This window comes from Macaca nemestrina, chromosome 6 (genome assembly GCF_043159975.1).
Source record: "Macaca nemestrina isolate mMacNem1 chromosome 6, mMacNem.hap1, whole genome shotgun sequence".
NCBI classification, from domain to species: Eukaryota; Metazoa; Chordata; class Mammalia; order Primates; family Cercopithecidae; genus Macaca; species Macaca nemestrina.
The window spans coordinates 66,683,622-66,701,609 of NC_092130.1; the positions used below are offsets into that span (position 1 = coordinate 66,683,622).

At 39.3% G+C, this 17,988-nt stretch overlaps 2 long non-coding RNA genes across 2 annotated transcripts in view; one reads left to right on the forward strand and one right to left on the reverse strand.

Moving 5' to 3' along the window:
- LOC105499978 (uncharacterized) overlaps positions 1–1,942 on the forward strand; it is a 36,963-nt gene extending 35,021 nt beyond the window's left edge. Inside the window, exon 4 of the long non-coding RNA XR_011624772.1 lies at positions 1,820–1,942. This is a non-coding gene — a long non-coding RNA (uncharacterized lncRNA). The remainder of the gene's footprint in view (positions 1–1,819) is intronic.
- LOC105499977 (uncharacterized) overlaps positions 1–17,988 on the reverse strand; it is a 320,880-nt gene that overhangs the window by 269,737 nt on the left and 33,155 nt on the right. The window contains exon 4 of the long non-coding RNA XR_011624773.1: positions 6,724–6,811. This is a non-coding gene — a long non-coding RNA (uncharacterized lncRNA). The remainder of the gene's footprint in view (positions 1–6,723; positions 6,812–17,988) is intronic.

The following is a 17,988-nucleotide window of genomic DNA, read 5'->3' on the forward strand; positions in this document are numbered from 1 at the left end:
CAAAAAGTTGTAACATTTTGAAAAACATACTCTATACAATATGAGGTGTCTAATTAAACAACTATAAAGAATCTAAAATTACTAAAAGCAGATGCCAGTCAAAATCTACAACCATGTTCCCCATTTTCTCATGATCCTCATGATCCGCAATTATTTAACAATGCACTATTGAAATACTAAAATTTTAAACTGCGAATATGACTTTTAGAAAGTTTATGCACTCAACTCTTAAGAAGGAGAGCTAAGGTATCTTAATGGCTTCAGTTTCTTTTCAGTTATATAGAGACCAAATGATATCTTCTTCCAAAAAGAATGAGAAGTTGATAGCTACTGATGGAAGAGGAGACTCAAGAAGAAAGTTGGAAGTGGAAGACACTAATTAAAGGAGGATTCAGTTTCACTTGCACTTAGATGTAGAAAGCCACAAAATAATGTGCTTTCACATAAACAGGAACAAAGCTGGACAATCAATAAAATCATCCATTTGCCTTGAGCTCATCTAAGGTAGCAAGACAAACAAGTGCACTAAATTTCAGATGACAGGCCACTCTGAGGAGAGATAAGGTGAATGAATGGCCTTACCGTTGACAAGGCACAGCATGAAAATGCAAACACCTTATGGGAGGGTAAGAAGAAAACACCAAATTTTAAGAAATCCTTAAAGGTCACAGATGGGTGGAACAATGGTTTAGATTCCTGGTTCCTCTCAACACTAGAAAGTCAGCACTGCCTCACACGCTCTTTCTACCCCACTCTCAGTAGTCCACAGACACACAAAGCCCCATCTGCTTGCATTTCTTGAAGAGAGACCATGCTTGAAATGGGAATCAAGGGCTTTGGGTCCCTGGGTGAGGGACAATAAGTCCTCTTGCCTCCAGAGCTCAGGCAAGAATTCCTTGCCTCTGGTCATAGATAGAATCCAATATCACTGGGAAGGTGTGGAGAACCCTTCCTTCCTCCCTTATTCCCAGTCAAAGATAAACTCTGAAGAGATTTCTCAGAAACCTCTGTATTTCCACTATAAACCTTACATAGAGTAACAAGTGTTAGCAACCTACCACTGGGGGTGGTGGGGGAGAAACAGGGCAATTCACATGTCCCTGATCTCCAGTAAAGGTACAATGCTGCTGAGGGAAGAGTAGAGCAATAGCTAGCTAACACTAGGGAAGAGACAGGAAATCTCCTAGGGTCCAGCCTTCTGTACTGACAGAAAACAGAGGTTAGCTACCACTGGAGGAGGACGATGAAACTCTCTCCTGCCCCAAGTGCTTCATAGATAATAAGTAGGGTTTGGCTGCCACATGGGCAAAGGAATGTTGAAAAAAACGACTTCTGAGACCCAGGTACCCAGAACCTAACCAAGTGAGGCTGGACCAAGACAACTAAGAGTCCGCATCCACTCCCACCTTTAGTCTTCCACCAAATAACCAACAATAGCAGTATAGAGCATAAGAAAGATAAGAGCATAGAGAGACCCTTTAGTCGTTCGAGAAGGCAGGGCTACTTAAAGCTGAGAAAACATGGAGAAAAATCCTCTAGCACCTTAGGATTCACAATCAGTACATTGTAGCAGTAGTCTACCATTGGAGGGGTTTTGATATGGTTTGGCCATGTCTCCACCCAAATCTCATCTTGAATTGCAGTTCCCATAATTCCCACATGTTACGGGAGTGACCCAGTGGGAGATAATTGAGTCATGGGAGCAGTTTCCGCCATACTGTTCTCATGATAGTGAATAAGTCTCCCAAGATCTGATGGTTTTATAAGGGGAAACCTCTTACACTTGGTTCTCTTTCTCTCTTGTCTGCTGCCATGTAAGGTACCTTTCACTTTCCGCCATGATTGTGAGGCCTCCTCAGCCACGTGGAACTGTGAGTCCATTAAACCTCTTTTTCTTTATAAATTACCCAGTCTCAGGTATGCCTTTATCAGCAGCATGAAAACGGACTAATACAGATTTGAAGACTGTTATATATTAATGGTAGTTAAAGCAACAAGACCAAATATCAGCTTAAATAAAAACCAGATTGGCTCAATGCCTCCACACTAAAAACCTAAGTAGAAGACCTAACTTATCCATTATAGTTGGGGATTTCAGTAGTCCTCTAAAAGTGAGTATAAATCTTAGTGATTTCTGGGTGTAAATCTTACTGGTCTCAGGCTTTACTGTTTTATACAAAATGTGCAGAAAATCAATAAAAGTTATTAGACATACAACAACAAGAATGTATATTCTACTGACGTTGGGTGGAGTATTCTATATATGTCAGATAGGTCAAGTTGTTTGACAGTGGTTTTCATGTCTTCTAAATTCTTACTGATTTTCTGTCTAGTAGTTCTATTAATTACTTTTAGAGGACTACTGAAATCTCCAACTATAATTGCTGAATCATCAATTACTTCTTTCAGTTCTCTTATTGCTTCATGTATTTTGATACTATGTTGTTAGATGTATAATCACTTATAAATTTGTATCTTCCTGATGTTTTGACCCTTTACTATGAGAAAATATTTCTCATTCTCTCTAGTAATATTGTTTGTCATAAAGTCTATTTTGTCTGAAATCAGCATAGTCACTGCTGCTCTCTTATGGCTACTGTTTGTATGGTACATCTTTTTCCATCCCTTTACTTTCAACCAGTTTTGTGTCTTTGAAAACACATGTGTTATTTCTTATAGACAGCACATTTTTGGATCCTGCTTTTTTATCCAGTCTGCCAATCTCTGCTTTTTCATGTAACTATTGATATAGTTGGGAGTTGTCTACCATTTTTCTATTTGTTTTTTATATATCTCATGTCCTATTTGCTTATCTGTTCCTTTTTACTGCCTTACTTTGTGTAAAATATTTATTTTCTAGTGTATCATTTTGATTCTGCTGTTGCTTTTTAAGCTTTTTTTTAGTTGTTTTTTTAGTTGTTTATCTAGAATTACTATGCTTTTTTTTTTTTTTTTTTTTTTTTTTTTTTTTTTTTTGAGATGGAGTCTCGCTCTGTCACCCAGGCTGGAGTGCAGTGGCACAATATTGGTTCACTGCAACCTCCACCTCTTGGGTTCAAGTGATTCTCCTGCCTCAGCCTCCCGAGTAGCTGGGACTACAGGCATGTCCACCATGTCCAGCTAATTTTTTGTTTTTTTAGTAGAGACAGGGTTTCACCATGTTAGCCAGGATGGTCTTAATCTCCTGACCTTGTGATCTACCCACCTCGGCCTCCCAAAGTGCTGGGATTACAGGCATGAGCCACTGCGCCCAGCCCTACTATGCATTATTAACTCATCATAATCTACTACAAATTAACACTGACTTAATCTTTATTAAATACAGCAAATTTGATTCACTATAGCTTTATTTCCTCCTCCATCCTTATACTGTTATCATCATATATACTACACGTGGAATCAACCAAGATGCCCATCAACAGCAGACTAGACAAAGAAATGTGGTATACACATACCATGGAATACTATGCAACCATAAAAAGGATGAAATCATGTACTTTGCAGCAATGTGGATGCACCTGAAGGCCATTATCCTAAATGAACTCATGCAGGAACAGAAATTCAAATACTGCATGTTCTCTCTTAAAAGTGGGAGCTAAATATTGAATACACATGGACACAAAGATAAGAACAATAGACAGTGGTGACTTCTTGAGGTGAGGAGGGTAAAGCAGGGGTGGGTTGGAGGTTTATCTATGGGGTGTTAGACGCATTACCTTGGTGACAGGATCATTTGTACACCTGGCCTCAGCAACATGCAATTCATCTATGTAACAACCATGCACATGTACCTCTGGAACAAAAAATTAGGAAAAAAAAAAAAAAAAGATATGCCTTCTCTGTGGTATGCAGCCACTGATGTCTCTGGACATGTTTTTTAATCTTAATTTTCATTTTTTACCCTGGCTTCTTAGTAGTTTCACCTGTGTCAATGATTTGAATAGAGCTTAGACTCAAACATCTTAAGTCCATAAAGCTTTCCACCCTCTCTGCTGATCTTGTGTGTATGGCCTAGGAATGTACTCACATTTGCAATTGGTTAAGTATCCCTTGGGATATACTTTTTCTCCCAGCTCTCTCAGGTCTCCCCATGCATCTGTGTAGTTTTCCATTCAACCAGGGATGTTTGGAGAGCTGATCTCATTTCCAGGATCTTTCCATTAAGTTTCTGGCTTTTCTAATACTACTCACCCCAGAAAGAACTGCAATCTCAAGTTTGCAAAGCAAATTATTTTTTCTGTTCCCAACCAGTTTCATCAGTTTTAGCTGGCAAACCCACATGTTTTTACCCCCACCTCCCACCTCAAATTAAGTCTGTCCTCTATGACAGCCCCTTGTCTTTACTGATCCAGCTGTTGGGGTGGGGTGGACAGAGGTTTACCTAGTTTGGTAAAAAATAATAACAATTAAGGATTCCCAGTTAAATTTGAAATCCAGATAAGCAATGAGTAATTTTTAAATATAAATATGTACCATTTTTTATACATACTTATACCAAAAAAAATTACCATTTATCTAAAATTTTTTTTTTTTTTTTTTTAATTGAGACGGAGTCTCACTCTGTCGCCCAGGCTGGAGTGCAGTGGACGGATCTCAGCTCACTGCAAGCTCCACCTCCCTGGTTCACACCATTCTCCTGCCTCAGCCTCCCAAGTAGCTGGGACTACAGGCACCCGCCACCTCGCCCGGCTAGTTTTTTGTATTTTTTTTAGTAGAGACAGGGTTTCACTGTGTTAGCCAGGATGGTCTCGATCTCCTGACCTCGTGATCTGCCTGTCTCGGCCTCCCAAAGTGCTGGGATTACAGGCTTGAGCCACCGCGCCTGGCCCATTTATTTAAAATTTAAGTTTAACTGGGCATCTGGTATTTTACGTAGCAACCCTAGGGGAATGGGATGAGCCACAGGCCATATAAGCATGACGTTCTTAGCTGAAATACTTTCATTTTCCAGAATAAACTCTTCTAAATTTGTTGTCTACCTTTGGTCAATTTCCAGTGCCATTAAGTGTTTGGTTTTGACAATGTCACCCAGTTTAGTATTTGCTTTGCAAAGAGAAATCATAATCATCTTCATACTGCTATAACTAGAAACTGACCTTCCTTAATTAATAAATATACATATTTTTAGAAAAATTTAGTCTCAGATGTGCTAAGAAAATGAAGGGGAAAATGCCAGTTCTGTTTATGACCAAACCTAAGTTTAATGATAGCATTTTCAGTTCACTGAAAATGATCCACAGAGAAAACTCCAGAAAGAAGCTGGCCCCTTTCCCATGATTCTTCTCTTAGGGTGGGCTGTCCACATGCACAGTGCCCTCCTTACCCTTGGGAGATGAGCACACGCAGTGTGTTTAGGAAGTTGTACACATGCCCATATAGGGTTTTTTTTCCTTTTTCCGGTGGTGTGCCCTTGGAAGGTTATACTCTGCCATTTTGTCTCTTAATGTGCATGCCCAGAAAGTTGCTTCTCCCTGGCACCTGCATTCAATTAATACTTCAGGGCAACAGGTGTGGACCATCAGGAAATGACCTCTCCTTGGCACCAGCTGCTAATTTATCACTTTTAGAAAGGCAATGTGATAATCACCAAACCATCATCCAACATTCCTAGTGGGCGAGGGAAAGCCCTCCCCTGCCCCTGCCCGCTCATGCCTGTCTAAGTACCTGTAACTAAGAACCTAAAAAAGGTAAGAAATTATATTTTATCCTCTGTACATGACAGTAACATAACAGCTATTAGCATTGACAGAGCACTTCATATAATCCAGCTATTGTCATGTTTCAATCTTTGCTATGCCATTGGGCTGCCATATATTTCCATGGAACTGGCCTTGTAATGGCCTACCACAGAGAAGGGAAGATTTGAGGTCAAAATCAGACTTCAACACTTATCACTTGTGCAGCTTGGGTTTCCTTGGTCATAAAAGAAAAGGCAAAGCATAATGAAGGCCTTGGAAGCTTTGGAAGAAGTTTTTTTTAAATAAGCAGTTTCATTCCTTAAGCATTTCCCCCGCTGTGATATGATGAAATATATATTTGACCTTCTTCCCCATTTCCTGGCAAAGTTCTCCTAAAACCCTTGGAATCTCCAGAGTGATATGAGTGTCTTTTGTATGCTAATGAGATGACTGGTGGCTAGCGGCTCCTAGACAGCTTCTAGATGGGGGAATGCTTATCATAAAGAACAAGAGTTAGGACATGATTAAAGAGTTAGGACTTTAAGCTTCACCCCCTAACCTCTGGGGAGAGGACAGTCTAAATGTTGAGTTGATGACCAATGGCTAATGATGTACTCAATCATGCCTATGTAATGAAGACTCCATGAACACCCAAAAGGACTGAGTTCTGGGAGGTTTCAAGGAATATGCAGAGGTTCCTAAAGGGTGACACACCCAGAGAAGGCATGGAAGCTCTGCACCCTTATCACATGCCTTGCATCTCTTCCGTCTGGCTGTTCATCTGTATCCTCTGTAATATCCTTCATAATAAATGAGTAAACATAAATGAAGTGTTTCCCTTAGTTCTATGAGCCATTCTAGCAAATTAATTGAACCCTAGGAAGAGGTTATGGGAACCCCAAATTATAGACAATTAGCCAGAAGTTCTGCAGGCCCAGACTTACAACTGGCATCTGAAGTAGAGGACAATCTTGTGGGACCGAGTCCTCAACTTGTTTGACCTTCTAGTTGACAGTATCACAATTAAACTGAATTAGACACTCACCTTGTGTCCACTGGAGAATCTGCTGAGAACTGATTGCCTCCTTGGTGTATAGGAAAAACGCCACACACATTTGGTCACAGCGATGTTCCTGTTTTAAAAGTATAGTAGAAGAAACTGAGTTTCTTTTTTTTCTGTAACTTCAGACCCACTTTACCTCTAACTACCTCCAATTATTTCTCCCTATATGACTCAGAGTACATGCAAATTCAGGAAACAGAACACCACTAAGATACTCCATGAGAATATCAACCCCAAGACACATAACTATCAGATTCTCCAAGGTCGAAATGAAGGAAAAAATGCTAAGGGCAGTCAAAGGCCAGATCACCTACAAAGGGAAGCCCATCAGACTAACAGCAGACCGCTCAGCAGAAACTCTACAAGCCAGAAAAGACTGGAGGCCAATATTCAGCATTCTTAAAGAAAAGAATTTTCAACCCAGAATTTCATATGCAGCCAAACTAAGCTTCATAAGCAAAGGAGAAATAAAATCCTTTCCAGACAAGCAAATGCTGTGAGGGATTTTGTTAACACCATGCCTGCTTTGCAAAAGATCCTGAAAGAAGAACGAAACATGGAAAGGAAAAACTGATACCAGCCACTGCAATAATACACCAAAACATAAAGACCAATGACACTATGAAGAAACTGCATCAACTAATGTGGAAAATAACCAGATACCATTCATGATGACAGGAACCAAATTCACACATAACAATACTAACCTTAACTGTAAATGGACTAAATGCCTCAATTAAAAGACACAGACTGGCAAATCGGATAGAGTCAGGACCCACTGGTGTGCTGTATTCACGAGACCCATCTCATGGGCAAAGACACACATAGGCTCAAAAAAAAAGCGGGGGCGGGGGATGGAGGAAAATTTACCAAGCAAATGGAAAGCAAAATAAAGCAGGGGTTGCAATCCTAGTCTCTGGCAAAACAAGACTTTAAACCAACAAAGATAAAAAATGACAAAGACAGGCACTACATAAGGGTAAAAGGAACAATTCAACAAGAAGAGCTAACTGTTCTAAATATATATGTACCCAATACAGGAGCACTCAGATTCATTAAAAAGTTCTTAGAGACCTACAAAGAGACTTAGACTCCTACACAATAATAGTGGGAGACTTTAACACCCCACTCTCAATATTAGACAGATCAATGAGACAGAAAAATAACAAGGATATTCAGGACCTGAACTCAGCTCTGGATCAAGTGGACCTAATAAACATCCACAAAACTCTTCACCCCAAATCAACAGAATATACATTCTTCTCAGGGCCACATGGCACTTATTCTAAAATTTACTACATAATTGGAAGTAAAACACTCCTTAGCAAATGCAAAAGAACTGAAATAATAACAGTCTCTCAGACAACAGTGCAAACAAATTAGAACTCAGGATTAAGAAACTCACTCAAAACCACACAATTACATGGAAATTAAATAACCTGCTCCTGAATGACTCATTGGTAAATAATGAAATTAAGGCAAAAATCAAGAAGTTATTTGAAACCAATGAGAATAAACAGAAAACATACCAAACTCTCTGCAACACAGTTAAAGCAGTGTTAAGAGGGAAATTTATAGCACTAAATGACCACATCAGAAAGCTAGAAAGATCTCAAATTGACACAGTAACATCACAATTAAAAAGTTAGAGAGACAAGAGCAAACTAATCCAAAAGCTAGCAGAAGACAAGAAATAACTAAGATCACAGCAGAACTCAAGGAGATAGAGGCACAAAAATACTTCCAAAAAAATCAAAGAATCCAGGAACTGGTTTTTGAAAAAATTAACCAAATAGATAGATCTCTAGTTAGACTAACAAAGAAGAAAATAGAAAAGAATCAAATAGATGCAATAAAAAATGATAAAAGGGATATCACCACTGACCCCACAGAAATACACACTACCATGAGTAGTAGTTTGAACTACTATGAACACCTCTACGCAAATAAACTAGAAAATCTAGAAGAAATGGATAAATTCCTGGACCCAAACAACCTCCGAAGACTAAACCAGGAAGAAGTCAAATCCTTGAATAGACCAATAACAAGTTCTGAAATTGAGGTAGTAATTAATAGCCTACCAACCAAAAAAAGCCCAGGACCAGATGGATTTACAGCCAAATTCTACCAGAGGTACAAAGAGGAGCTGGTACCATTCCTTCTGAAACAATTCCAGACAATTGAAAAAGAGGGACTCCTCCCTAACTCATTTTATGAAGCCAGCATCATCCTGATACCAAAATCGGGCAGAGACACAACAAAAAAAGAAAACTTCAGGCCAATATCCCTGATGAACATTGATGCAAAAATCCTCAATAAAATACAGGCAAACCAAATCCAGCAGCACATCAAAAAGCTTATCCACCAAGATCAAGTCAGCTTCATCCCTGAGATGCAAGGCTGGTTCAACATATGCAAATCAATAAATATAATCCATCACATAAACGGAACCAAAGACAAAAAACACATGATTATCTCAATAGATGCAGAAAAGGCCTTTGATGAAATTCAAAATCCCTTCATGTTAAAAACTCTGAATAAACTAGGTATTGATAGAACATATCTCAAAATAATAAAAGCTATTTATGACAAACCCACAGTCAATATAATATAAAATGGGCAAAGGCTGGAAGCATTCCCTTTGAAAACTGGTACGAGACAAGGACGCCCTCTCTCACCACTCCTATTCAACATAGTATTGGAAGTTCTGGCCAGGGCAATCAGGCAAGACAAAGAAATAAAGGGTATTCAATAGGAAGAAAGAGAGTCAAATTGTCTCTATTTGCAGACAACATGATTTTATATTTAGAAAACCCCATCGTCACAGCCCCAAAACTCCTTAAATTGATAACCAACTTCAGCAAAGTGTTAGGATACAAAATCAATGTGCAAAAATCACAGGCATTCCTTTGCACCAACAATAGACAAGCAGAGAACCAAATCATGAATGAAATGCAATTCACAATTGCTACAAAGAGAATAAAATACCTAGGAATACCAACAAGGGATGTGAAGAACCTCTTCAAATCCCTGCTCAAGGAAATAAGAGAGGATACAAACTAATGGAAAAACATTTCATGTTCATGGATAGGAAGAATCAATATTGTGAAAATGGATATTGCCCAAAGTAATTTATAGATTCAATGTTATTCCCATCAAACTACCATTGATATTCTTCACAGAATTAGAAAAACTACTTTAAATTTCATATGGAATCAAAGAAGACCCCCATATAGCCAAGATAATCCTAAGCAAAAAGAACAAAGCTGCAGGAATCACACTACCTGACTTCAAACTATATTACAAGGCTACAGTAACCAAAAAAGCATGGTACTGGTACCAAAGCAGACATATAGACCAATGGAACAGAATAGAGACCTCAGAAATAACATGACACATCGCAACCATCTGATTTTTGACAAACCTGACAAAAACAAGCAATGGGGAAAGGATCTCCTATTCAATAAATGATTCTGGGGAAACTGGCTAGCCATATGTAGAAAACTGAAACTTGACCACTTCCTTACACCTTATACAAAATTAACCCAAGATAGATTAAAGACCTAAATGTAAAACCAAAACCATAAAAAACCCTAGAAGAAAACCTAGGAAATACCACTCAGAACATAGCATGGGCAAAGTCTTCATGACGAAAACGCCAAAAGCAATTACAACGAAAGCCAAAATTGACAAATGGAATCCAACTAAACTAAAGAGCTTCTGCACAGCAAAAGAAACTGTCATCAGAGTGAACACACAACCTACACAATGGGAGAAAATTTTTGCAAGCTACCCATCTGACAAAAGTCTAATATCCAGAATTTATAACGAACTTAAACAAATTTACAAGAAGAAAACAACCCCATCATAAAGTAGGCAAAGGCAGACACTTATCAAAAGAAGACATTTATGAGGCCAACAAATATACGAAAAAAAGCTCAACATCACTGATCATTAGAGAAATCCAAATCAAAACCACAGTGAGATATCATCTCACCCAAGTCAGAATGGTGATTATTAAAATGTCAAGAAACAATAGATACTGTCAAGGCTGTGGAGAAATCGGAACGCTTTTACAGTTGGTGGGAATGTAAATTAGTTCAACCACTGTGAAAGACAGTATGGCAATTCCTCAAGGAGCTAGAACCAGAAATACAATTTGACCCATCAGTCCCATTACTGGGCATATACCCAAAGGAATATAAATCATTCTCCTATAAAGACACATGCACACATATGTTTACTGCAGCAACATTTACAATGGCAAAGTTATGGAAGCAACCCAAATGCCCATCAATAATAGACTGGATAAAGAAAATGTGGGACATATACACCATGGAATACTAGGCAGCCATAAAAAGGGGCCAGGTGCAGTGGCTCACACCTGTAATCCCAGCACTTTGGAAGGCTGAGGTGGGCAGATCATGAGGTTAGGAGTTCAAGACCATCCTCGCCAACATAGTGAAACCCCATCTCTACTAAAAATACAAAGATTAGCCGGACGTGGTGGCATGGGCCTGTAGTCCCAGCTACTCAGGAGGCTGAGGCAGGAGAATCACTTAAACCTGGGAGGCGGAGGCTGCAGCAAGCCAAGATCACACTTTTGCATGCCGGCCCGGGCAACAGTGCGAGACTCCGTCTCAAAAAATGAAAAAAAAAAAATAAGGAATGAGATCATGTCCTTTGCAGGTACATGAATGAAGCTGGAAGCCATCATCCTCAGCAAACTAACAGGAACAGAAAACCAAACACCACATGTTCTCACTCATAAGTGGGAGTTGAACAATGAGAACACATGGACACAGGAGAGGGAAACAATACACACCAGGGTCTATTGGGGGGTGGGGAGCAAGGGTAGGGAATTAGAGGATAGGTCAGTCGTAGATGCAGCAAACCACTATGGCACACGTATACCTATGTAATAAACCTGCACATTCTGCACATGTATCCCAGAACTTAAAAATTTTTTTTAAAAAAGAAATATTTACAATCTATTCTCCCTGAAGTCTGCTACTTGGAGGCTTCGGCTGCATGATAAAACCTAGGTTTCCACAACCCCTTGTAGTAACCCAGACAATCTTTTCTATTGATAATAAATCTTTCAACCAACTGCCAATCAGATAATTTTTAAATCTACCTATGACCTGGAAACCCCTCCCACCTGCCCCCAACTTTGAGTTATCCTGCCCTTCCAGATTGAACCAATGTAAATCTTACATGTATTTGATTGAAGTCTCATGTCTCCTTGAAATGTCTAAAACTAGGCTGTGCCCTGACCATCTTGGACACATGTTCTTAGGAGCTCCTGAGGGCTGTGTCACAGGCCATTGGTAACTTATATTTGGCTCAGAACAAATCTTTTCAAATATTTTACAGAATTTGAATCATTTTGTCAACAGCAGTGAGCACCATAGTTAAGTAACTTAACCTGGACTTTATTTCCCTTTAAGTCACAGAACAAAAAGTAGAAGAAACTGAAGGTAACTTCACTGTTTCCAAGGCTCTGGGAGAACTGAGATCTGTTTAGGCGTCTTTTTAACCCTGTAAAAACAGCAAAGTGGAGGAAAGATCACAGATGAGTAAGCAGATGAGGTGATCAACCTAGTTCTTCCATTCACACTAGCTGAGTAGCTTTGGGCAAATATTTCAGCCTCCTCTAGGTGCAGATTCTTCATCTCTTCCATAAAGGGAAAGGGATCTAGGTCAGTTGTCTGCAAATTAGGGCCTTTGGTTCAAATTCTGTCCTGTTCCATAAATCAGGCCGATCGGAACACTGCCACGTCCATTCATCATTTGCCGTTTTTGCACTACAAAGGCAGAGTTGAGTAGTTGTGACAGAAACCATCTTGCCTGCAAAGCTTAAAGTATTTACTATTTGGCCCTTTACAGAAAATGTTTGGCAATCCCTGGGCTAGATCATGTTCCAGCCTTCTTCCTCTGACTGCAAATCTCTGGTCACGACAGAATATAAAAATATATATAAATTCTGTAATAGCCCTGATAAACAAGAAGGAGTGTTCTTGGGCACTTAAATTTATGAGGAATCCCTGACAGACACAGGCAAATGGGATTAGAGGAAAATGGAAAAACTATGACGCATAATACACCCAGAAAAAAAGGCAGGCATAAAAGGCAGAAATGACTCCAGGGAACATCTGGCTCAGAAAACCAATTAGAGAGAGTAGAAGGGTCCATCAGCAGCTGGGAGAGTGGTTGGTCAGGACCTTTCAGCAGGAGTAATCAGATAGCCTGCCCCTCCCCACGTCCAGCCTCAGCAGCAAAGGCATCTGCCACCAGACTTGAGCAGTGAGGTGGGCCATGTTAGCCAGAGTATTAGGACAGATATGAGCTCCAGGTGACTAGCAATACCCAGGAAAAACAGGAGAGTTACATTCCTGGGAGAAAAGCTACAGGTATATTCCACCCACTGGCATAGACCCCCAGTCCTTAGAGATCAGGTGTCAGAAAGAGATAAAGTATTAACAGGAGTAATTACAACATGAGCTCAATCAAACATTGGTGGACATAGGAGGAATACCAGACCAGGATATTCGGAGTGGCCCCAAGCAAAAACATGACCTAATGGGACACTAAGTAAACAGTGTTACTACAGCAAACAGAACAAGACTTAGAATATAGCATAAAATATATAAAGAATGCTTAGAAATAAATTTAAATGACAATGAATCTCAAAAAAAAAAAAAAGAGACAGCAGCCAAAGGATATGAACAGGCAAGGCAATTCACAAAAGAGGAAATTCAGATAGCCATAAATATATTAAAATGTTCTAATTCTCACCAGTAATCAAGAAGATTCAAACTCAATAATTACCTACTATCCCTGCTTCCCAAAGATTGACAAAACTTTGAGAGAATGATAACTGTCATTGAATGAGGGGAAATAAGTATACTTACATCCCATTAGTAGAAGTGTAATTTAAATCTGCCATTTAATATTAAATATGCATATTTCTTTAAATCCAGCAATTCTACCTCTTAGTATCTACCTGAAAGAAGTATTTTTTCATATGCAGAAAGATGCACAAACAAGAAAATTCAAGCAACACTGCATAAATAAGGAAAAATTAAAACAGCATAAATTCCTATCAGTAATGGATTAACAAACTCTGGTATGTGCTAGCTAGGAACTACTTTGTATTCTATGGCACACCAACTCCAATAAAATATGAACTCCTGAAGGACAATGACTTTTTTGACCTTATTCCCTTGACCGTGGAACAATGTCTGTCATAAAGAAGCACTGAGGATGTGTTGAAAGAATTAACAAATCTATAAGAACATGCCAGTACTGTTCCTTGGAAGATTGACGTATATGGATGGTATCATCATACTCCTTTTCTCTCCAACTTCTGACTCTGTTCAGCCAATTAGAATCTCCCTCCAAGATCAAAGAGGGTGTCTTGGTCTAGTCAAGCTACTATAACAAAATACCACAGACTGGGTAGCTTAAACAACAGGAATTTATTTTCTCATAGTTCTGGAGGCTGGAAAGTGCAAGATCAAGATTTGGTGGGGTTTGGTTTCTGGTAAGGACTCTCTTCCTGGCCTGCAGATGTGCAGATGGCATCTTTTTTGTTGTTGTTTTTGTGGTTTTGTTTTGTTTTTGTTTTGAAACAGGTCTCATTCTGTCACCCAGGCTGGAGTGCAGTAGTGCAGTCATGACTTACTGCAGCCTCGACCTCCCAGCCTCAACCAGTCCTCTCACCTCAGCCTCCTGAGTAGCTGAGACTACTGGTGTGAGCCACCATACCTGGCTGATTCTTTTTCTTTTTTTGGTAAAGATGAGGGTCTCACTATGTTGCCCAAGCTGATCTCAAACTCCTGGGCTCAAGGGATCCTCCCACCTCAGCCTCACAAAGTGCTGGGATTACCAGGAAGAACCATTGCACCTGGCAGCCACCTTCTTGCTGTGTGCTCCATTGTGTTTTTTTCAGTCCATGCAACATGAAGAGAAAGAGTGCAATACCTGTCTCTCTTTCTCTTTTCGTATACGGGCACTACTCCCATTATGAGGGTCTGCCCTTATAACTTCATCTAACCCAAATTACCTCCCCCGCAAAACGCCATCTCCAAATACTATCATGTTGGAGGTTAGGGCTTTAATATATGAATTTTGAGGGGGATAGAAATATGTAGTCCACAATAGAAAGGAAGGGATGGAGAGCTTTTTATTTCCTTGGTCCCTTCCTGTGGAATTGGTTTAGACTGACTGCCTCCCTCCACTGAAGGTCTCAGCCCTGCCAAGCAGCTGATGCCACACAACTCTCTCGTCTCTGTCTCTCTCTGTCTCTCCTCTATATATTGCTGTTTCTTTTTCTCTGTCTCTCGCAACCTCTCCCTCTCCCCAAAACCTCCTCCCCACCCTTCCCTGTTCTGGTCTAGAGGTGGTAGGAGTGTCTTTATTATTACTAATCTCAGGGTATTCCCCTATGATTTCCCTGTACATGGCCATAAAATTTAGTTTATGAAGATTCAGTCAAATTATTTAGTTGGAGTTGATCCATCTGCTTTCTATCTGGACCCTGAATTACATGATAGATTGATATGAAAAGATGTCTAAAGCATTTACAAGTGAAGAATGCAAACTTCAGACAAAGGCATAGATGATGACATGATTAACATAATATATAAAAAACAAAACTAAATATTTTATACGTACATATGTATATGTAAATACAGGGAAATAGATACTAAGGGATGCAGACTAAATTGATTATAGTGATTATGTTTAGAAGAAACATTTTTGGGATATGGGCAAGGAAGAGAGGTTAAGGAAAATTTTCAGTGTATATATATTGTTAGCATTTGTAACAATGAGTAAGCATTTCCGTATAACATACTCAATTAAAATACCTTAAAAGAAAAAAATGAAGAAAATTAAATGTCCATAAAAATTTTTTTGTTGTTTTTGAGATGCAGTCTCGCTCTGTCACCCAGGCTGGAGTGCAGTGGCATGATCTCGGCTCACTGCAAGCTCTGCCTCCTGGGTTCATACCATTGTCCCGCCTCAGCCCCAATATTTTTTAAATTACAAACATAACACAATATTTTTAAAAGTGTATACATGAAAATATTAGCAGCGGTTACTACCAGACAGTAATACTACATACTGTCTCAGTCTGTTTCGTGCTGCTATAACAGAATACTTGAGACTGGGTAATTTATAAAGAACAGAAATTCATTTTCTCACAATTCTGGAGACTGGGAATCTTAAGATCAGTACACCAGCAGGTTCATTGTCTGGTGAGGGTCTATGACATCCTCACATGGCAGAAGGCAAAAGGGCAAGAGAGCAGACTATTACATAAAACCTCTTTTATGTGGTCCTATTCACAAGGGAGGATCCCTCATGGCCTAATCCCTCTTAAAGGCTCCACTTCTTAATACCATCATATTGGCCATTTAGTTTCAACACCTGAATTTGGAAGGGGATTCATTCAAGCCACAGCATTCTGTCCTTGGCCCCCAAAATTCATGTCCTTCTCACACGCAAAATACGTCTACACATGATCTTTGTTATTTTCTCCTTTCTGTTCTCAAAGTTTTCTGAACTCAAAAACATATGACTTTTGTAATTCAAAAATAATTTACATCATGAATTGGACAAATTAAATAGGGTTGAATTAGATAACCTCTGAAGTTGCTTCCTGTTCTAAACTCTGAACTCTGACATTTCATTTAAAATCAACACAAAATTATCAAAATGGCAGAAAGCTACAAGGAAACTGGAAGTTTGACCAAGTAATAGTGGGCTTGAGGAGGATAAATAACACATAAATATTCACAAGAGGAAAACATATAGAAGAAAGCCATCTACAGATATTCGGAGACACTCAGCTACTTCTGTGAGTGGGGACTGGATAGATGAACACAGTCTTCTCTCTACTGGTAAGGATTCAAATTCTGGGGCCTGGTGTATGTCACAAGGAAACAGCACATGGATCCTCCAGCAGAGTAAGAGGGAATGAAGGATAAGGAGGTGTCCAAAGCCTAAGTTTGGCTTGTATATGGATTAAAGACAAATCAGTCTATCCTCCTAAGCTAAACACAAGTGCCAAAGCAAATGGGTGTTGATAGCAACTGGCAAAAAGGTACTTTCCATCCACTGATGGGGAGCCTGTAGGACTATAATAAAAAAAATATTTAATGTTGTAGAAAAAGCAATTGGGAAACCACAGCTGTGTTCTGGTGACAAAGACATAACACAACACACCCCACTAAAAAGAGCCAATGCCGATCCTCCTGTGCAAAAATGGAGTGAGCAGAGGGGGTAGCAGCAGTCCACTAATACCTCACAGCACTTTGGCTATGAGAATGGAAAAACCTGGAAAGGCCAAAGAAATCCTATAGAAATACTATAGAAAATGAGCCAGTAGCATTAAACCAAGACTGATGTGTTGCATGAAGACAATAAAAGTAATATTATCGTAAAATGTAAGAGTGCAGTTTTTCCTAGAACACAAAGGAACTTAATTTCACTCATTTCTGTTCTATTCTGGTTTAAATCCCTGTCTGGATTGTCACTGTCTGTGTGACCTTGGGGCAGATTCCTTCACTTCTCATCCTTCAGATTGCATATACAGTGTGTGCTACATGGTAGATTCTATATTCACATCCTTCCCCCACCTCTCATTATTTTCCCTTTTCTTCTTATATTTATAGCTTTATGCAGCTACCAGATATATTTTTAGTGCTATTTTCAACCCACTAAAATAAATTATGCCATAGGAAGCAACTTGTTTACAAAACAGATTCATGAATCTGAATGCTAAGGAGAAAGGAATTCCCTTCTCAAGTATAAAAATAACTTGAGTTTCTTTTTATTAGCAAATAACCTGCTAATAGGAAAAAATGGAGATTTAGTCAAATATGCTATGAATTTTCAAAAGTGCATGCCTATCTCAAACCCTGTAAAGCACCATTGAACAATTTTTGTGGGGAAATAAAAAGAAGCAATACTGTTGTAAGAGAAAAGTCAGAGAATAAAAATGTATTCAGAACTACAGTACAATTCCTATTCCATATGGTAAGTGTCTGAGGTGGGGTCCCAGGGGCAGATCCTAAGATGCAGATTCACATAAAACTGATTTACTGAGAAGTATTTCAGGGAGCAAACAGTAGGGAAGTGGGGAAAGGAAACATGATAGGATAAAAAGCTCTTCAAGGGTGAGATTTCAAGCCAACTCTTTGAGAATGTAGCTTAGCTCAATTCCACAGGGACCTCTTG